The sequence below is a fragment of the Heloderma suspectum genome, chromosome 4, assembly GCF_057233095.1.
Source record: "Heloderma suspectum isolate Gila_16-S chromosome 4, 16-S_ref, whole genome shotgun sequence".
NCBI classification, from domain to species: Eukaryota; Metazoa; Chordata; class Lepidosauria; order Squamata; family Helodermatidae; genus Heloderma; species Heloderma suspectum.
The window spans coordinates 24,840,499-24,862,666 of record NC_139461.1 but is presented as its reverse complement, the minus strand read 5'-3'; the positions used below and the strand labels follow the sequence as shown (position 1 = coordinate 24,862,666).

Genomic DNA, 22,168 nt, shown 5'->3' with positions numbered 1-22,168 from the left:
TGACCCCCTTGGCAAAGGCGAAGTACAGGCTGAAGGGGCAGGATTGCAGCTTGAGATCGACAGGCATATGGTCACGGAACACCTAATTACTTTGAATGAGTTCAAATCTCCAGGGCCAGATGAACTGCAACCTAGAGTAATAAAGGAACTGGCAGAAGAACTCTCAGAACTGCTGTCTATTCTCTTTGAGAAATCATGGAGGACGGGGGAAGTGCCAGATGACTGGAGGAGGGCTAATGTTGTCCCTATCTTCAAAAAGGGTAAAAAGGAGGAACCTGGGAACTACAGACCAGTCATTCTGACATCAATCCCTGGGAAAGTTCTGGAGTAGATGATAAAGCAATCCATCTGTAAGCACCTTGAAAACAATGCAGTGATTACTTGAAGCCAACATGGATTTATCAAGAACAAATCCTGCCAGACAAATCTGATCTCATTTTTTGATCAAGTCACCTCCCTTGTGGACTGTGGAAATGCTGTGGACATCATATACCTCGACATCAGCAAAGCTTTCGACAAAGTGCCCCATTATATCCTGATGAACAAATTAGCTCAAAGTGGGCTAGATGAAACAATGATCCGCTGGATCCACAGTTGGCTACAGAATTAGACTCAAAGAGTGCTTATCAATGGGACCTTCTCAAACTGGGGAGAGGTAACAAGCGGGGTACCGCAGGGCTCAGTTCTGGGCCCAGTGCTCTTCAGCTGTCAGGAGCGCCCTAGCGGCCTCTTTCAGTAGACCCCAATAGCCAACTCGAGACACAGATGAAAGGATTCTTTTCAAGGCTTTAATCTTTTTACAACTTAATGACTCTTTCAGATGCTATTCACCAGCGACTAAGCAAGGAACAGCAGAGTGGCCTATGCGCCGAGGTAGGCAGTTGATCCCCATTTAAAGGAGAGTCATGTGAAGACCCTGAACTTATGGGCTAGGGAGAGATCTTCCCTCTTTCCCTTGGGTCCACGGGAGGCGGCCGTTGCTTGCGCGCCAAATGGGCACTACGCCTCCTTGCCATGCCCTCCATCGCTTGTCGCTCCCTGCGTCTGCGTTGAGCATCTAACAAGCCTCTTTCCCACACTTTCTCACTGCTAGGATCACTATCTCAGGAATGCCAGCAGGAGGAATCGCTGCCAGCTGCTGTGCCTGTGAGGGATGAGCTGGCTCCTGTCCCACGGATTGCTAATCCTCCTCAGAATCAGAACTACTCTGGGGTTCTATCAGCTCAGTTTCCACCCTGACATCAACATTTTTATTAATGACTCAGAGGAGGAGGTGCAGGGAATGCTGATCAAATGCTGACACAAAATTGGGCGGGATAGCTAATACTTTGGAAGACAGAAACAAAATTCAAAGTGATCTTGATAGACTAGAGTGCTGGGCAGAAAACAACAGAATGACATTTAATCGGGATAAATGCCAAGTTCTGCACCTAGGAAAAAGAAACCAAATGCACAGTTACAAGATGGAGGATACGTGGCTCAACAACACTACAAGCGAGAAGGATTTTGGAATTGTTATCAATCACAAGCTGAATATGAGCCAACAATGTGATGTGGCTGCAAAAAAGGCAAATGCCATTTTGGGCTGCATTAATAGAAGCATAGCTTCCAAATCATGTGAAATACGAGTTCCTCTCTACTCAGCACTGGTTAGGCCTCATCTGGAGTACTGTGTCCAGTTCTGGGCAGCACACTTTAAGAAGGATGCAGATAAAATGGAGAGGGTTCAGAGGAGGGCAAGAAAGATGATCAGGGGACTGGAAACAAAGGCCTATGAAGACAAACTGAAAGAACTGGGCATGTTTAGCCTTGAGAAGAGAAGACTGAGGGGAGATATGATAGCGCTCTTCAAGTACTTGAAAAGTTGTCACAGAGAGGAAGGCCAGGACCTCTTCTTGATCATCCCAGAATGCAGGACACGGAATCATGGGCTCAAGTGACAGGAATCCAGATTCCGGCTGAACATCAGGAAAAACGTCCTGACTGTTAGAGCAATACGACAATGGAACCAATGACCTAGGGAGGTGGTGGGCTCTCCCACACTGGAGGCGTTCAAGACGAGGCTGGACAGCCATCTGTCAGGGATGCTCTGACTTGGATTCCTGCATTGAGCAGGGGGTTGGACTCGATGGCCTTGTAGGCCTCTTCCAACCCTACTATTCTATGATTCTATGACCTTGGGAGAGTTGGGGGTGGCAACGGCCGACAGGAAGCTCTGGCATGGGCTGGCCCATGAAGTCATGAAGAGTCGGAAGCGACTGAGCGAATAAACAACAAATATACCCAGCAGGTCTTGTAACCATATGTGCATATTAACAAGGGCTGTGGTGTCCTCTTACTGGATGATAGGTGGAGACCTCGTAAACAGAGCTCTGGCCTAGTTAAGTTTGCTGTTTTTTATTCATGCCTAGTTAGCAATTCGCTGCCTCTTTCTTCTGTTCCATGTATTTTTACCGCTCTTGTCCTTCATGAGCCTCTTCTGCAGAAATCACAAAGCTCCAAGAAACCAATTAACAACACAGAGCCTCAGAGAGAGGCAAAATTTAGTAATTTGGGTCAGCTACAGCCAACAGGAAAGAGAAACGGCTTTCCATGAACATGTGGAAGTTACCATATATACCGAGTCAAACCATTTTATCTAGCCAAGTCCTGTCTGTTCTGTTTGACAGTGGGTTTTCTAGACCTCGAAGAGAAGATTTTGAAGATGTAGGGAATTGCACCTGACATCTTCTTCATGGAAAACATGTTCTTTATCCCTTAGCTTCGGACTCCGGCGTTCTGGATTAATTGTTGTCCAGCATTTAATATAGGCTTGCTAATAGCTACTTACCTGGCAGTCTATGGGGACCAGGAATTCCCTCCAGCTGACTGGATGGGGAAGCCTTGCAAAAGTCTGCCTCTTTTTCTTGTAGGTTGCAAATCACTAACATTGGTATATGGGCATGTGCAATATTTGTGGACCAGTAACTTCTGTAGACTTGTTTGCAAGGCCCATCAATTAGTGTTGGGCTGAAGTCTGGCCGAGTTTGATTTGCTTTGGCAAGGTTTTGGTAGGTATGTGTGAAAATAGCCTCAGATTTCTCCTTGGTAAGATCATCTTTTTAGGTCCCCGGAATAAACAATGTTCTCCATTAAAGAAAAAGGGAGATAGATATTTGTACTTTAGTTCAAAGTAGCCTCTTTAAGCAAGCAGGGTGGTGGTCAGGCAGGTCATACTGGTGCCTGCATTAGGGCGCAGCCACAGGCGTGCATACTGAAGAGGGAGGGGGAAGAGAGGGAAACACATATGGTTGCTCCCTGCAGATCAGGACTTTTGGAGGATGCGGTTTTCCCAGGACAGGGGTATAAAAAAGGTGGCAATACTGCCAGATATGGGACAGTTGGAGGGTGACTGTTGCTTTAGGGATGGGTCATAGCTTAGTGCAGAGATGGGGGACCTGCAGTCCTCCAGGACTCCCTGGAGTCCGACTTCAGGGAGTTGAACTACAACTCCCAGCATCCCTCACCATTGCCTATGTTGGCTGGGGCTAATGGGATTTGGAGTCCAACAACATCTGGTCCCCCACCCCTGGCATAGTGGCAGAACGCATGGGTTGCATAGTGACAGTCCCAGGTTCAATCAACAGTATCTCCAAACTAAAAGTTCTTGGAGAGGATGACAACTGCCTGAAATCTTGAATTGGTGCTGCCACTCAAAATAGACAGTGCTGGGTGATATATCTGACTTAAGGGAGCTTAATATTTTTTCACATAGTTTTACAAGACTGCCATTTTAAGGAGAGGATGGGGGGTAGTGGGACTGGGCTCTTCCCTGTCCCATCCCCATCCCCATCCCCCACATTCTCCAAAGTGGATTACCAGCATGTTGGAATGGGTGAATCTTTCAATTCCAGTTTCTCTGTTTCTGATTTTTCCAATGTAAAGTTCAGGTTGTCCCAAACTTTGATAATGTTTTCGAGCTTAAATTGGGTTTGCCCTGAACTTTCAGGAAAACGTTTGCATGAAAATTCATATGCATTGTGTGCGCACTTCTAATACTTACATTCTTGTATGTAATTTTGCCTAATATATACATTTTTCCCAACAATTTTTTAAGTGTAAAACATTTTGAATGCTGTTTTCACAAATATATGCATTTCTGTGTGCACTTTCCCCTAACATACACATTTTTATATACATTTTTTTATTGGAGAACTCCATTCCAAATTTCCGATAAGTGCGAATTTTAAAGGATAACTGAGTTTTGGCTCATAAGTGCAACATTAGGTAGGTTTGCATAAAAATATGAGCCAAACTAATTTCTCCCCCACCCTTACAAGTCCTATTGCTATATTCACTACATCTTCTGTGCTTCTCACTTGCTTCTAGGTTGGCAATGCAATGATGAGGCAGGTTTGGGGCCTTGAAGGGGGGTGGTTTTGGCCTTGAAGCCCCCAGTTGCGGATCCTTTACCTTACACAGATTGCTGCAATGATATGTGTCTCATATCTTCTGCAAACGAAGTCCTAGCCAAATTGCAAATCTTGTCTGTAAGGGAAGTGCAGTTGTTAATCAGATTCCTGGGCTTCATTTAAATTCCCTTGATGCTGTAGTGTTAGCAGAAATATGCAGGCACATCTCCTGAAGTTAAAGGAACTGTAGCTTGGAAAAGCACTTGAGAGATAGTTCATTAGTTCTTTGTTTTCCATAGTGAGATAATTAGGTTGCTTGCTTTTCCTAACCCCCCCCCCCCCAGCTGCCACTCTTTTCTTTCAACCCTGGAGCTGTCAGCTTTTGGTTAATTATTATTTGTGGGAGGGGAGTTGCTATTGCCTTCAATAGCCATGGCCTTCAGCTTATGTCTTTGACCTATTGTAAATACCCCAAACTAGCCATTTGTTTTGTAATTCGTGTCAATTGAGGCTTTCCTTTTCCTATGCAAATTGCAGATGGCGGGAAGCAATCCAGATTGGGACCACAGCTGGGTGTGTGTGCAGAGGGTTAAATTGTGTCCCCTGCAGTTACTTTTGAGTAAGAAACAAAGACATAGCTGTATCCTATGTATCAAAGGTAAACCATAGTGTCTGACTCTTCTATACCGGTAAAAGAGGATGTGTGTCTGTCTGTCCATCTGTCAGCATCATAATGCCAAGACCATGAAACCTGGAAATCTGAAACTTGGCATGGATACTAAGGGGACCCTGGTGGTATGCTCCACGGAGTTATTTTGTTTTTTAAATATTTTAATTACTTTTACTCTCCATGTGGTTGAAGCCTACAGTAACATCTTCAGCAACTAGAGGCAGACTTCCACACCCATAGCTTTGCAGTCTATACAGTTTGAAGTCAGTAGTTTGAGGGACACAGTTATACACCTGCCCCCTTCCCTCTGCTTGGGGACAACCCCGGTCAGTGGACAGACCCTTCCCTCAGGGGGCTATTAGTGGTACAGCATCACGGGGGCTGTGCCCACAGGTGCCAGTGGTGTGGCTTGACTCGGATGGGGCGAGCATAATGTCTCCAACGCTGACATTTTTTTAATTTTGCTTGAAGAATTCACCGTATCAAAGTACAGGCTACTCCAGCCAGTGCAAAGCTGGGTCCATTTCTTAGTAGTTACTTAACAATTGACTCTGTAGAAATGCTGACTCAGATGAAGGTATCTGAAAATTAGCTTCATATCCTGAAAAGTTTCCTGTTCCCTTTTTAAGACAATAGAGTTGATCATTCAAAAAATGAAAAAGTTGGCCTCTCAGCAGCTTTTAATAATAATAATGAGCCTGGAGGAATAACATTAAGGAAGTGGGTTACAGAGGGTTGTATCCAATGGTGTCACTCTGGTGACAGAAGGCTTTGATCTGGAGGATGCTTCCCTCATCAGAATGGGGGGAGAGGTGGTTTTCTCTGTTTTTCTCCTGTAGCCCCAGTACCCCCAAATCTGCTTCTGAGGGTTGGGAGACCCTTCAGAACACCATGGGAGGTGCGATGAGGTGGGGTTGTGAAATCACCTCCATCCCTGTTCTGCTGATGCCGAATCAGCGAGCATTCCCTCAATAGAGGAATGCCGTCAGATACAAGGCAGAGCATTTGCGTGTACAAATTCCCCATCCTGCTCCCAGTGGCATAGAAAAGGTAGGCGTAATTGGGAGAAGCACATGTTGGTACACTGAAGATTAAGGATGCAATCCTGTGCCCATATACCTAGGAATAAGCCCCATTGAACATAGAGTGGCTTACATCTGCGTAAACATACATAGGATTGTGATGTGAAGTCCAATTCATATGTATTGTTATAACTATTAAATGTTTATCTTGTTTGATTGTATGTTGTAGGCCATACAGTCAAATGATATAAACAGTAAGTAACTATAACAAGTGAGAATCTTTTCTTATATATGTTTATTTATTTATTACATACTACCCAATAGCTGAAGCCCTCTCGGTGGTTCACAACCATTACTGTTGTAAAAGCAGGTGTGGGCAACCTGGTGCCCTCCAGATGTTTGATTTACAGCTCCAATTAACCCAAACCAGCTTGTTCAGTGACTGGGGATTATTGGAGTTTGAGTTCAAAGCATCTGGAAGGCACCATGTTGCTTACCTTTGATGTAAAGAAATATGTTGATGTAAAGAAATATTGTTCTCGATCACAAGCTGAATATGAGCCAACAATGTGATGTGGCTGCAAAAAAGGCAAATGCTCTTTTGGGCTGCAGTCATAGAAGCATAGTTTCCAAATCCCGGGAAGTACTAGTTCCCCTCTACTCAGCACTGGTTAGGCCTCATCTGGAGTACTGTGACCAGTTCTGGGCACCACACTTTAAGAAGGATGCAGACAAACTGGAGAGGGTTCAGAGGAGGGCAACAAAGATGATCAGGGGACTGGAAACAAAGCCCTATGAAGAGAGACTGAAAGAACTGGGCATGTTTAGCCTTGAGAAGAGAAGACTGAGGGGAGATAGGATAGCACTCTTCAAGTACTTGAAAGGTTGTCACAGAGAAGAAGGCCAGGATCTCTTCTTGATCATCCCAGAGTGCAGGACACGGAATCATGGGCTCAAGTGACAGGAATCCAGATTCCGGCTGAACATCAGGAAAAACTTCTTGACTGTTAGAGCAATACGACAATGGAACCAATGACCTAGGGAGGTGGTGGGCTTTCCCACACTGGAGGCGTTCAAGACGAGGCTGGACAGCCATCTGTCAGGGATGCTCTGACTTGGATTCCTGCATTGAGCAGGGGGTTGGATTCGATGGCCTTGTAGGCCCCTTCCAACCCTACTATTCTATGATTCTATGTGGCCCTATCTTGCTGAGACCATGTTTCTGGGCATTGCTTTCTGGTCACACACTACATTGACAAGGCCTGGAAAGAGGAACCATATGTATGCAAGTGTAGTAGTAGTAGTACTTTAGCCAGGTCTTACAGAAGCTTGTAACATTTACCTCATGGTAGGGATGGATGAATCTGTCATGTTTGATCCTGCTGTGTTTTTTGTTTTTCTTGCATTAAGTTCATTCTGTCCTGTTTCCACATCAGTTTGTGTTGGGGGGGGGTGCATGTTTATCTAAATGTACACATTTTGGTACACACTTTTCTAAATACTCAGATTTTTGCAAGCTGTTTTTCCAAATGTAATGTAGTTCTGTACACACTTTCCCCTAACATACTAATTTTTGTGTGCCCTTTCCCTGTTGTATGCATTTTTGTGCCCATTTTTAATTTTTGCCCTCCCTAGGGAACTCCGCCATGCCCCCGCTTTAATGAGCTTCCGCCACGCATTAAAAACATGGTTGTTCAGGCAGGCATTTGGGGTGTGTTAGGGTATTTTAAGAAATATGATGTTTTTATTGTAGAATTTTATTGTTTTAAATTGTTCTATTATATACTCTGTACATCGCCTAGAGTGGCTGGGTGACCATTCAGATGAGCGATTAATAAATTTAATAAATAAATAAATTTCCAAAGCGTACTACAAAATTCCTGAAAATGCAAATATTACTGTATCACTGCATTCCAGTTTGTGCATAGGTTCAGGAAGTAGAAATTTGGTAAGTTTCCTCATGGTCCAGTTGTTAGTTCAGTGTCAGGATGAATCACTCACATTTTCCCTCATCCTACCCCAAAAGGTTGACTTTTATGGTTTCCATTCCTGAGATGGCTTAAAACTGGATGCTGGGAGATGCCTGTGGACAACTATCCAGTTTATAGTAGATGCCTGACAACCTTTTCCATGCCATCATTAATGGCTCCTTGAATATTGTGTTTTAAGTCAGGTCACCAACCACAACCTTACAGGCTGTGACTTATTTGATATGTGAATATACGTAAGCGCTCCCATGCATAGGAGAGAGCTATCTTGATGCATAAGGGCAGCGACTCCAAAAGGTAAAAGAAGCACAAATACAACTATATGAGCTGAGAAAGTGAAATGATTTCATTGTTTTTAAAGTCAACATTCTGCACTCATAGAGTTTGCCTTGCTGCTTTTACACTTAACTGCTGCTGTTTGTTTAGCAAGAAGCTGCAGCCCCCTTTATGTCTATGATTTAGACAAGCCCAGAAAGTGTTGGGCAACTCACTAAACAAACTTTGGGGATGGGCTAGTTGTTTGTTTCATTTGCAATCTCTCTCTCTCTCCCTCCCTTTTACTTTACAGCTCTCTCTGTCCCCATGATGGAGAGAAAATAAAACAGAACGAAATATCAGACAGCAATCTGCAGATCTAATTGTAAGAACTGGCAGTACTCATCCATACATTTGACAATGCAATCCTATACATGTCTACTCAAAAGTAAGCCCCATTGAACCCCAGGGGCTTACTCCCAGGTTAACTGTACAGAATCTGAACGTTAACCTGTTTGATCCCCTCAAATTGTCAATAATACACTTTGTACATTATGCATACTAGGGGTGTGAACTGACTCCAGGATTCGGTTCAGACTCCAATTTGCAGTTTGGAAAACAGCCCTGTTTGGCTCAGACAGATCTGGAGGCCACCCACTTCAACCCAAATTTTGATTTGGAGTACAAATCTTCATGCTTCGCATTGACTAACATAAGAAATCAACAGTTGGCTATAACATTTTTTCTGTATGTCAGAACTGAATAGCAATTGCAGGCATAGTAGTCCTTTATAAGGGGATTATATCTGCCAAATTTCAGACAAATAGGTGCAGGGGGTTTGTATTACATGCCTTTAAATTACAATTTTTAAGGGAACTGCAGATGACTTTTTTTTATTTCTCTGAAGAATTGGATGAAATATGCAGGCATACTTACCAGTTCTGAGGGGATAAAGCCTGCCAAGTTTCAGATGAATAGGTGGAGGGAGATTTGTGCAAGAGCAGCCACTACAGTTGGGGGCTTTCCAAAAAAGTATGCATTTATCCCCTTACGTTTGTTGTGGGCAATTGTTAGGAAAATGACATAGAGGTGGCCCTCGTTCAGAAATTTGTAATGTTATGTCACCTTTATTTCTATGCCGCCTTTCAGTTGAAAAGCCCCCAAAGGGGCTCACAAAAAATATACAAATACAATACTCAAACAATATACTACATTCAAGTTTAAAGCAAAAAATCACACCAACTATTTAAAACTAAAACAGCAACAATCCTGAAGCCCGAATACACCTTCTTCCTGTCCAAAAAACAAAACAAAAAAAACCATCAGCAAAAATGCTGAAGGAGAGTTGGAATAATCCCCAGCTGTTTCTAAGATCTCCCAGGCAGGGGGATGAAACAGAGCAGATGAGGAAAAAGCCTGCCTTGGTTGGAACAGCATCTCTCCTGTGAAGCAGCGCCTCTCAAGCTCCAGCTCCAGTGTCGCTTATAAGGTCTGCGAGGTCGGGGGGAGCAGGTGGAATAGCTCACCCTTGATGGAACCTTGGGAGCAGTACCTCCCAAGCTTGAGGGATAGGATAAGTGTAGCATTTTGTATGCAAGGGGAGTGTTCAAATTTGGGTGGGGGATAAGTGATTAACTCCCTCATTCCTCTTCATGGGTTTTTTTGGGGGGTGGGCAATTTGTATGAAAATGGCATATGTAATAGAGGTGTTCCTAGGCAAGAAACCTGCAAACTTTCAGAAGGATAGGTGCAGGGGCTAGTGAGTTATGATGAATAAAAAACAGTTCAAGACTTTTTTCCTGCTCATTTGGCACCAAAATCACAGAAAGTGCAATAGGACAGGTAGATGATGGATTTGGGGCCTACAGAGGCATAAGGACCTGAACATCCAGTATTTTCCAAGCAAGCATCCAGTGCTACACTCTCGCAGTTCCACAGACCACCAAACCTCTTTTAACATTCCTGCTGTTGGGAGACACAACTAGCAAAGAGCTGTGACATATTACTTCAACGTCCCTCCTGCAAAGCACTGTGAATGGAGAGCCCTGGGAAAACCATTAACTGTGGTTAGAAACTAGAACTGTCAGTCACAAAACTGCACCTCCTCCTCTTGGTGTTTTCCCTATATAGAAAGCCAAAGGAGAAATGTATCAATTTTCTGAGACACACTGCCACTGTCTCCCCCAAATTTTCGCTGGTGTTCAGTTTTGAACTCTGTCTGCTTTGGAGGAGCCCCACTTTGATTCAGACATCTCCAGAATCTGTGCGGATGAGGCTGATTTGGTTTGGGATCGATTCAAATCCAAAGCATATCCCTAATGCATAGACGTTGACAACCAACTCTGGAGAATGCTCTTATATAGAGGAAACGGTCACCAAGAGCATTGATTAAGCATGAGGAAGAGAAAGCTCAGAGGAAGAGCAGAGTATGTGTTTTGTATGCATAAAAACTCAGGTTCAATCCCCATCACCGCTGGTTTTAAAAAAAGATCTTGGGTATTATGTGGTTTTTAAAAAAAGATCTTGGGTATTATGATTGGGAAAGATTCCTGTCTGAGATCTTAAAGACCTGCTGCTAGTCATAGTGAACCGGCTTTCCCTAACCAGGTGTCCTCCAGATGTATTGGATTATAACTCCAGCCAGGATGGCCAATGGCTAAGTACGCATCTGGAGGGCACCTAGTTGGGGAAGGTTGGAGTAGACAGTATTACGCTAGATGGAACCTATGGGTTGACAGGATTAAGACAGCTTTGTATAGCAATAGGATGGTACATGCAGCCCATTTATTCTCTTGAAATGGTATCACATTTCTCTTCCTTTCCATGATGTTTTCTTCCAAGCTCACCAGTTTATCCAAGTTTGAAACTGACACCTTAGAAGTTTGATTATACAATATTTATTGTCAGCCTTAATGGTTTGACATGTTCCTAATGTATCAGCGAGTGCCCCTTCTGGCATCAACACAGCAAAATGGGAACCACTGCAACAGATGTACACACACACACACACACACCCCTTCCCATCACTACTTGGGTAACATCAGAAGTCTGATACCGCACGGGAGGAGCTGGTGATGTAGCTGTTGCTCATGCCTTGGTCATTCAGTTTGGGGTGGGATGAAGCTGGTCTGGGAAGAGATGCATCCTGGGTTCCTTCCATCTGACCTCAGACTTCTGATGTCACTATATTGGCTTACTGGCATACTTAGAAGTTACGATATCTGGCATGTTATGACAGCTCAGGAGAGTAAACTAAAGAGAAACAGTGAGACTTTTTAATAATTTAGGACTGTGGATTGGGAGCGTTCCAGCATCCAAGTCTCATAAATTTGATTAAAGTATATTGATGAGAGTTATTGAGTGTGTATGTATTTTGATCAGAGTTATATATTGATTAAGCATATTGATCAGAGTTATTCTGTTTGTGTATCTGTACTGTAGGGAAAGTGTGGGCCTCACTTTCCCTAACAGCAACCCTGAGGGGTGGTAGAAACCGTAGGACCTGGATTCATATGGTAGTGGGATGGATGAGAAAGAAAAATGCTGACCCCAAGCTAGCATGCAGTGCCTCCAGCCCACCAGGATCCCTGCTTCTTGAAAACAGATGAGGGGAAATGAGTAAGTAACTTATAAAACAAGAACTAGGATTTATGTAACAGAGAAGGGGGGACAAGACAAACATTCAAATGAAAACAATTTTAAGTGAGTCTTCAAACCATAACGTGAAGGGAGTAGAGTGCGATAATTATATGGTCCACAAATGAAGGTTATTTTTTAAGACCTGTCTCCAGCTGTGCAGTCCAGGACTCAGAAGAGTAGGCTTTGATTATTGAATGTTGGCTATAGAGCTGCTGCTGTCTGGTAATTGAGGGGAGGGCAGAATGCTGCTACTCTCTTTCCTGGTCTCTTCTTAGGTTCCTCAGGACCCCTCATTTCTATTTCTGTTTCTCCCTCTTGACAGTTTCCTCAGAACCTTTCTTCCCAATTTGGTTCCTTTTTTTCTATCCCTCCTCACTGTCTTTTCAGAGTCTATCCTTGTACCTTATCTCCTCAGAGTCTAAAAGGGTTGATCTCCAGGCAGTCCACCAGAAGGCAGGGTTACTTACACACTCATACACACACATCCATCCCACCTTTCTTCCATCATGGAACTCAAGGTAAATGTATGAAGCATACATCAATTATATGATGTATGAAGCATACATCAGGCTTCTGAGTAAACATAGGACACTGCCTTCTACTGAGTCAGACCGTTGGTCCATCTAGTCCAGTACTGTTGACACTGACTGGAAGCACCTGTCCAGGGTTTCAGACAAGATTCCTTCCCAGCCCTACCTGGAGATCCCAAGGATTGAACCTGTGACCTTCTGCACGCAAAGCATGTGCCCTACCACTGAGCTGTGGTCCCTCTGGATGGGTGATCTCCCATCCTGGCACTGATGAGGCTTAGACCTGCTTAACTTCAACAAGTTGGCTGCATCATGTGTCCTTGGAAGATGCCCCAGGACTCAAAGAGTAGCCACGTTAGTTCATTGTAGCACAAAAAACCAATGAATACTGTGGTGCCTGATAGGCTAACAAATCAAACATGGCATCAGCTTTATAGATTTGTGCACAGCACTCACAGGCACCCATTGGCTAGTGATGGTGACATCAATGGTGATTAATGTATTTCTCCCCACCTCTCCATGTCTATAGAAGTTTTTTAAGTGTTTTATTTAGGGGAGTGTATTGCCCCGGCCGTGGGCTTCAACTTCTTAATTTAGAGGTGCCAAGATAGTGATAAATCAGATCCTTAGGTTTACTTACAAGGAGATACTTTATTGAGTAACTTACAGCACACAGGCGTACCTGAACACAGAGCCATGGGGTAGAATGGGTTTTACACCATACATGTTAGCAATCAAGTAGCATAACAGCAGCAAGCACCCCTTAGCGTTCATTCCCAGCATAGACTAGCAGGGCTTAGTTCTCAGCACAGCCACCTGCAGCTCAGCATAAACAAACTTTGCTTCTCAGGCACATCTTGATGTGGCCTTCTGGCTCATTAGTGTGGAATGTATCGGCCTTTGACTCATCTTCACATGCTCAGAGGCTTACTAGCAAGGGAATTGCACTAATAATGAACTTAAGCAAGGCATTATGGATCTCTAGGCCCCTCTAACACTACAAATGACTTGGCTACATTCCTGGGGCCAATACAAGGGGGGGGGGGGAATGAGAAAGGCTGTATGGCATCCACCTATGTGAAAATATTTATATCTACTATTATGTTACCACCAAGCTATTTTGATACTAGTGGTTGTTCTATATTACGTTGCTTGTTTTCTTGAACATCAGTGCCTTTCCGTGAAAGTAGCAGTAGATTTGTACGTTTTGGTATCTTTAGAAAGAAAGAAAAAACACTTTCCACGAAAGAGTTCTGTCATTGTTTCAGGTTTTTAAAACAGATGTGGTGTTCGTAGGAATCCCTATTCTGTTTCCTTTCACTTTTGTACAGTTTCTTTCCTTATAAAATGTATTTTCTTTTTTTGTTAGAAAAAAATTCTAACAGAAGCAATAAATAGGTAGTATCTCAGAGACATTCATATTATCACACTCCTAACAGATACAGTTGTTTACCTGCATTGGTACTGTGGAGCTGTTGCTTCTGTTTTACAGCTGAAATGCCAATCATTTACAACCACTTTGACAATTCAAGCTCTTCTTTGGGAATACAGATATATAAATCAATAAGGAAATTTGATCACCTAATAGTTCTGCTGTGAACTGCCTTCAAATGAAAATCGTACTAGTGCATTGTAAGCTAGGCTGTGGGGGAAAAACAAATGTTGTGTTCCATGTTGAATATCTTCTATTCTGATTTTTCATGAAGGGAAGTCGTTGTTGTTGTTGTTTTCAGATTAGCTTCTAGGGAGTCCTGGGTTTTCTCATGGCTGCATTCATACTATTTGTTTATTTTTATACCGCCCAATAGCCGAATATCTCATTGAGCCGAAGCTCAGTGGTTGAGTGTGGGTTGTTTGTTGAACCGTGGGTTGTTGGTTGAACCGTGGGCTAGCGTGTTCTCTGAACCCAGGACATTTTCCACAGGGTGGCTTGTTAACCATTCAGTGTGACTTGTTAACCACCCTGAGTAACCCAACAACAAACCATGGGTTCTTAAGGTGGCTTGTTCAAAAAAAATAATCCACAGTGCATGGTTAACAAGCCACCCTGCAGAAAATGTCCTGGGATCAGACAACATGCTAACCCACAGTTCAACAACAACCCACACTCAACCACTGAGTGTGAGTTAGCATGTTGTGCGAACCCAATGAGGAGATGAGCAATAGTAGGGAACGTTCCCTAACAGACAGCCTCTCTACTACCACTACTAATCTTCCCCTGCAATGTGCAACTCTACAGAATGTTGGGCAGGTCTTAGGGCAGAGGTGGGCAGACCAGGCTTGAAGGATCTACTACAGCTTTCCCCAAACTGGTATCTACCAGATATGTTGGACTACAACTTCCAGCATCCCCCAACCAATCCAACACATCTGCTGGGCACCAGGTTAGGGAAACTTACTCTACTCTGCTAGAACCTGAAGTCCACCAATCAGAAGCAGGTACAAAATATAGGTTCAGGGTAGGGCAGACAAAGAATTAAGATGCCTCTTGCGATGAGCCCACAAATTTATCTTTAGTACCAGAAATGAGAAATCCTTGCTCACTCTGGTCTGCAGATCCTTCCTTATATTGCTTGTTCTGCTATTCCCAGGTTGAACACAATTCCCCTTGCAAGAGACAACTGAGGCAAATTAGGAGTTGAGTATTTCCATCTTCTCTCTGTCACCTGTTAACACTCTACCATATTCCCCAAGAAGTGGACCTACCCCTTCTGGAACATAGCCAAAGAATCTCTTTTTGTAATTCTCAGCATCCCTTGCGTGCCGGCCATTAGCCTTCCTGGCACCATCCTTACAAGTTTGTGCTGCTCTGTTGTGCTCATCTTTGGTTATATGCCCCTCTACATGTCCTTTATAACTCTCTGCTCATCAGAGCACTCCCTGCACAGCCACATTGGCTTCTCTAGGTGTCCCCCATTTTTCCTTCTCATTGGAATTCTTTCAATAGAGTTAAATCTAATGTTCATCTTGCATAGATGAGACTAACTGAAATGAATGGGACTTAGCTTAGTCGCGACTAACTTAAGTCCCATTCATTTCAGTAGATCCTCTACTAGAACAAATGTTGGATTTAGCCTATAAGTGTTTTTGTTGCTGTTAAACCACTGGGAGTCAGGAACCTACTGCAAATCACCCACAGGCACAGTTCTGATTATTGGTTTAGTTATAATTATAATTGAAAGTCAATTTGGGTGAACTTGGAAAAGAGAAGAGCATTTTCGTCTATTCTCTTTCTTTTTTTAAAAAAGCGTTTTAACAGCCAAAAAGAGTCAGCTTTATTAAGGATTTTGTTCACTGAATAAGATGTCATTGTATTGCATCACTGCAGGCGTTACTTGTGGTTGTCATAGCCACATCAGTTGAAACACCCAAACAAAGCAGCAAAAACTGTAATTGATAATGGAGTACTATGAACATTAACTCATTCCTTAACAGGTTAGCTGACTTGGTTTGTATCTTTGATTTTTCAGAAGGCTTCCATCATATAACTTCTTTGATTTCATAGGCCTGATGTGAATTTTAATATTAAAGCATAATTACTTTGCCTAAAATGTTTATAATAAAAGAGAACTTAGCTATCATAACAGATGGTTATATCCTCATTTAGGATATAAAGAAGCAGTATTTACTAGTTAAGGATAAAAGAGGCAGTGGGACTGTTCTCATGTAACTACAACCCATTGGTTTAAAAACTAACGTGTTGACGTGCCTCTTCTGCTTTAGCGCACAACCCACAAGCGCTTTCTTTGCAGGTTGTGCAGCGTGACATGTGAACCTGGACCACTGGGTTATTTAGGGGCTAAACAATGCAGCAGTTAACCCAACAACAAACCATGGGGGGTTATTATGTGTGAACCCGTTCAATGTTTTTTTTGTTATGTTGTGTATGAATCTCATGTCACCTTAGCTTCAGTCACAATGGCTTGGATGAATTTCAGCTGATCTCACCTGAAGAAGTGCACAAAATCCTTTGGAGCAAGTCAGTGGCCCAACGGGATTGCTTGATTTTTGCCCATCTTGGCTGGTAAGAGCTAGTCAGATGGTGGTATCCAGCCTGGTCAGCAGGGTAGTAATGTGTCAATTTTATATAGGCTGGCCACTTATGAATTGCTAAAAAAAGAGGACAAAAGAGGAGAGCAATTTGCATATGCTAATTTGTGTGCATAGATGCAAATTTAGAAAATATTATTATAATTTAAAAAGCGTCACAGTACATCACAGCATACTATGGAAGACAGTGACCTGTGTGCCTTCTCAGTTTGCTGTTAATGGGCAAGGCTCCATGCTTCCTTCTGATGGTTCTATCTTTAAACCAGAGTTGGACTGGACAGCCCTTCAAACAGAGGACTGCCCTCTGTAAAAGAGGACACATGGCCATTCTAGTACAGGGGGCTATTTGTGCCACCTTTAAAAGAACTAAGACACATCTTTAGGAAACTTTCGCTGGATCCTGCCAACCCAATTAATTATAAGCCAGTTTCAAATTCTGGTGCTGGGCAGATGAAGGCTGGACAACTCTAGGTTCTCTTGGACAAGACCAGTTATCTAGACCTTTAGCAATCTGGTTTTAGGTTAGACTTTAATATGGAAACTGACATGGTCACTCTGGCAGATGGTTGGCACTTGGAGACAGAAAGTAGGGGATTGTGACCAGTTAGAGGCTTTTGATACTATCAAATATTTTTGTTTGTTTGATTGATTGATTAACCACCCATCTAGCCAGCTAGGCAGCATACAGTACAAATAACAATACAAAATACAACATAATCAACAAAACAACATTGCTCTAAAAAAAACCTAACCCACCCCAAATGCCTACCTGAACAGCCAGGTTTTCAAAGCCCGGTGGAAGCTCATTAAAGAGGGAGCATGGCGTCAGTCACTACAGAGGGAATTCCACAAAGTGGGGGCCACCACAGAAAAGGCCCTCTCCCTAGTCCTCACCAGCCTAACTGTCATGGCTGATGGGACAGACAGAAGGCCTTCCGAGGCCGATCTTGTTAGGTGGCATCCCTGGTGTTGCTGAAGGCGCGCCATAAGATAGACTGGACTGAAACCATACAGGGTTTTAAAGGTCAATACCAACACTTTGAATTGGGCCCAGAAAACAACTGGTGACCAGTGCAACTCCTTCAGCACTGGTGTGATGTGATCTCTTGCTGATGGCTGCCTTTAATCAGGTGGGCCGCTGCTTTCTGCACCAGCTGCAACTTCCAAACCATCTTCAAGGGTAACCCCACATAGAGCACATTACAGTAGTCTAGGCGAGAGGAGACAAGGGCATGAACTACTGATGGGAGCAGATGGTTAAGGAGGTAGGGCTGCAGCCACTATATCAGATGGAGTTGGTTCAGCGCCGCCCAGCTTACAGCAGACACCTGAGCCTCCATGGACAGCTGGGAGTCTAAAATGACCCCCAGGCTGCGGATCTGGTCCTTCACAGGCAGCTGCACCCTATTCAATACCAGGTCAACATCCCCCAACCTCCCCTTGTTTCCCACCAAAAGTGCTTTGGTTTTGTCAGGGTTCCGTTTCAGCTTATTCCTTCCCATCCAGCCATCCAACTATGGTATCCTTGTGGACTGCCTTTGTTGTGCAAGGGTTGAAAGCACCACATTCCATTCCTAAATGGAGGGTAGGTTTTAGAAGGTATTACTAGGGGACAGTTGCTCCTCCTGGCTTGGGAACTGAAGAAGCATTTTCTCCTAGATCATCCTGCCCCCACTGTCAGATCAACAGCCAAGGCTATGTTCCTTCTGTGTTAGAGATGAAGCAGGTGGCAACAAGAGTGAAGGCCTTTTCAGCTGTGGCACCCTGTTTGCAGATTGGCCTCCCTATAGAGGCTGGCCTGGTAACAACACTGCTTTCTTTTAGGTGCCAGACAAAACCTTCCTTATTTTCTTTTTAAAGGCCGGGAACCATGTGGCTTTCCAGATGTTGGTGGATTGCAACTCCTATCAGCTCTAGTCAGCATAGCCAATGGTGTTCAACAACACCTGGAAAGATGCACATTCCCCCACTCTGCTTTAGGCATTTTAAATCTTGCCGATCTTTACATCTGTTTTATCTGCTAGTTTGTTTTTATTGTGTGGTTTTATTGTTTTGATATTTTATTTCTGCCAACCATCCTGGAACCAATTTTGGTAAACGGTGGTATTATTTTATTTTATTTATTCATTCATTCATTGCAATTATTTCTAGCCCACCTTTCAGGATACAAATCCTTCCAAGGCAGCTTGCAAGTGAACATCAATGAAACGTCATTAATAAAATCACAATAAAATAATAATAATAATCAGGATTACCTTCCCAGAGCAGGTGGAAGTAGAAGGCTCAGTGGAGTGGGAGGGCAGTTCAGCTGGAGCAGACTGTGAGGTGGTCTTTGCCTGCCTGCTTTGTTCGCCTGCAATCCATGCCACAGGGAAGTTGGTGGTGGAAAGCCCTGTGAGAGAGTCTAGCTCAGAGGTGGGCAACCTGCGGCCCTCAGCCTAGGTTTACGTGGCCCTTGTTCACTCAGCAGTGACTACTTTCATAACCCCCTTCCTGGTGAGGCAAAGTTTGGCAGGGGGAGGGGGCAACCAAATAGGGTTTAGTGGCAATTTTAACATGCCATGACTCAGCAGCTGCGGCGGCGGCACCTGGCGTTCTTTAGCTTTCCCCTGTTGCTATGGCGATGTTATTTTAACAAATAGCCTTTTAATATTTAATGGAAACCCTGCCTGTGGTGAGGCTGAGTATAAGTGCTATATTGCTACTACAAAGGGTGAGTGGCAAAGAAAGGTTTCAGAGCCAAGTTTTTTTGGCATTGAACCATCAGCTCCCCTGACAGATCCCTGTAATTCATTAGGGGTGCGAAAATGTGAGTCCGTTCCAAAACTGGAAAGCAAAGGCAATGCAGAGTCAGAGTTTAAAGCCGCAACACCATTCCCGCCTCCTCAGTTGCTGCTTCGGTGCATTCATATCCTTCACTTTTCATTTTCTAGTCAGGTTTAATTCAGGTTTGAATTGCTCTGTTTTTTCCGTGTTTTGTGTTGGATGACTTTCATGCACAGAAGTTTGGATCTGTGTGCAGTTGGAAAGGAAGGTGGTGTTTTGGGAAAGGGGTGTGTGCAGAGGAGCCTCTCTTGGCAGCTGTATTTAATAAAATGGATCTTCTTCAGGAGACAGAAAACAGCAGAAAGGGGGCTTTGCACTATTTTTAAAAAATACATACTTGGGGGTTTTTGTGGACTTTGAATAATTTACATGGCTTTCGGATTTTACTGTGGCCTTTATGCAAGAACAGTGCTCTGAACATTGTGTACCAGACAACGGGTTCGGACACTGTCAGTTCTTTTCTTTCCCCTCAGGGAGCTGTGACTTTTGCGGCCACTGAATAGCGGCAGAAGAACAGCTTGCTTTGGCTGGAGAAGTCCAATATATGATGGACTTTGCCATCATTGCAGTTTTGGGCAAGCTGCAAAAGTCTAGCTTGTTCAGACCACATTGTCAGATGCTCAGTTCCAAGGGTAGGCAAGTACCTGGAGCAAGCAGGCAGGCAAGCTGATGACAGATAGGAGCCCATGGGGCATAATGGAGCAAGGCAGGCTGGTAGTTGAAATGCCGAGGAAAACTCCCAAGTGACGGACTAGCTGGCCATGAACTGAGGCCTTATGAGTCCTTCCATCTGGTCTAATCCTCCTAAGCTCCATCCCCCATGCTTTAAAGCAGGGATGCAAAACCTCAGGCCTGGAGGCCCCTGGGTTTCTCAGATGGCCTTCCCCTCCCTCCCCTGGCTCCAGCCCATTCCCCAATCGTTGGGTGGTGACCTAGATTTTGTGCTATCTCTTCCCCATTCCAAAAGGTTGAAATACCTCTCCAAGGGCTTACTTACTGGCAATAAGAGCTTTAAGCTAAAATATGCTGGTGTTTTCAGTTTTTTGGCCCTGACCCTCTTGTCTTCAGCTCCACCTACCACTGGAATGCAGCCCCCATGAGCTTCTCCAAAATGGAGTTTGTCCCCTGGGCTGAAAGTGATTCAACACCTCTGTTTCAGAGGCCAACCCCCTGATCCAAAAGCAAGCGCTTCTCCATCTTTCTGTGGCCTCCTGTCTGTCCTGCTCAAGGGTCCTGGTTTGGCTTCTGCTGGTTCAGATCCTCAGCTGGTGGTATGGCAGCCCTAGATTTGGCCAGCTCCTCTGACTCTGAGCTCAAGACTGGGGCCATGACAACAATGGCCTCCTTCAGCAACAACTAACACAGCACCTCTGGGCCCTTTAAAGCAGGCAGAAGCATTGGGTTGGTTCTCTGAGGTCACATGATTCTTAGAACCAGGAAGATTCTTGGCTGTGGTTCTAGGGTCCTGCCCTGGCTCTAGTAGTTTCCTCTGCAATGGGAGTGGGGATCCACTACATGATTCTCTCTAAGCTCCCAGGTCAGCCTCTGCGGTGCTTGACATTAAAATGGCAGCACAGTCCTTAGTATGCATTTAGAGAAAATGAATTGAATCTTTGAGCTCCTACTCACACAGAGAAACATTTATAATTTTGATCCTGCCTTCCTGTTGCTCTGTCTGTCTATTTATTTATTTATTTATTTATGTACCGCCCAATAACTGAAGCTCAAGGTATCTAACAATGTTTTTTACATGCCCAGCGCAATTATATCAAGTCAAATAACAATATGCAAGGATCTTAATAATCCGTTGGAAAAACGAAGAGGCTGTATACCCTGCTGCTGTCTGTTAATGGTTTTTGTGTGTGCATTGGAGGCTCTGTGGGCCTTTGTATGATGGCAATTGCCTGAACTATGAGAATCTGCATAGATTGTTTATGCCAGTTTTGTCAGAATTGAACACTTTCACAGAGGAACTGTGCAGTATTTTAGTAAATTTTACCTTGATCTCATATATACACACACACACACACACAGATATAGATATATAATTTCCTGTTTTCCCCCAAGTGCTGGATTTTACATTTTTACATTTACAAGCCTCTCAGGACAGAGACCTATCCTCCTATACTCTGAACTTCAGAGTATAAAGCAGCCTTCACCAACTTGGTGTCCTCCAGATGTGTTGGAACAGCCCTGCTGTCTAAGAATGATGAGAGTTGTGGTCTCAGCACATCTGTAGGGTACCTGGTTGGAGGAGGCAGCTGTAAAGCAATATTACTAATACCAATAATTATTCCATTTCATGGAATTATTGTTGTTGTTGTTGTTGTTGTGATTGGTATTATTATTATTTATTACATTTCTATACCACCCAATAGCCAAAGCTCTCTGGGTGGTTTATTGTTTTATTTTAAAAATAGCAATGACATTTTTATTATCATAATATGTGGTTAGGGATCATTTCTCTTTCTGTCTGTGTCATTCATTTGATGTGCTTGAGCCCAGCTGTTCTTAAGTTTTTATATTATCATCATCATCCTTACTGGTATATCTCCAGTAGAGCGAGTCTGAGATTGAAGAGAGTGTTTGTTGGTAGGGATGTCTTAAAAGCTAGAGAAGAAGATGGCCCTGGGTCACTGCTCTTTAGTTTAGGGCTCAGTAGCATTTCCAAGCTCTTTATTATAATATTCAACGAAGAAACTACTCTATAACATACATGCTTCATGAGTGAGACAAGGCCAAGGCTAGCAAAGTGATGTCAGTTCAGCATGGTAGATCTATTTAGTAACTATCTTCA

At 43.6% G+C, this 22,168-nt stretch overlaps 1 protein-coding gene across 7 annotated transcripts in view; it reads left to right on the top strand.

Moving 5' to 3' along the window:
• Positions 1-22,168, top strand: part of ZHX2 (zinc fingers and homeoboxes 2) — an 83,219-nt gene that overhangs the window by 18,697 nt on the left and 42,354 nt on the right. The gene's annotated exons all lie outside the window — the stretch shown is intronic.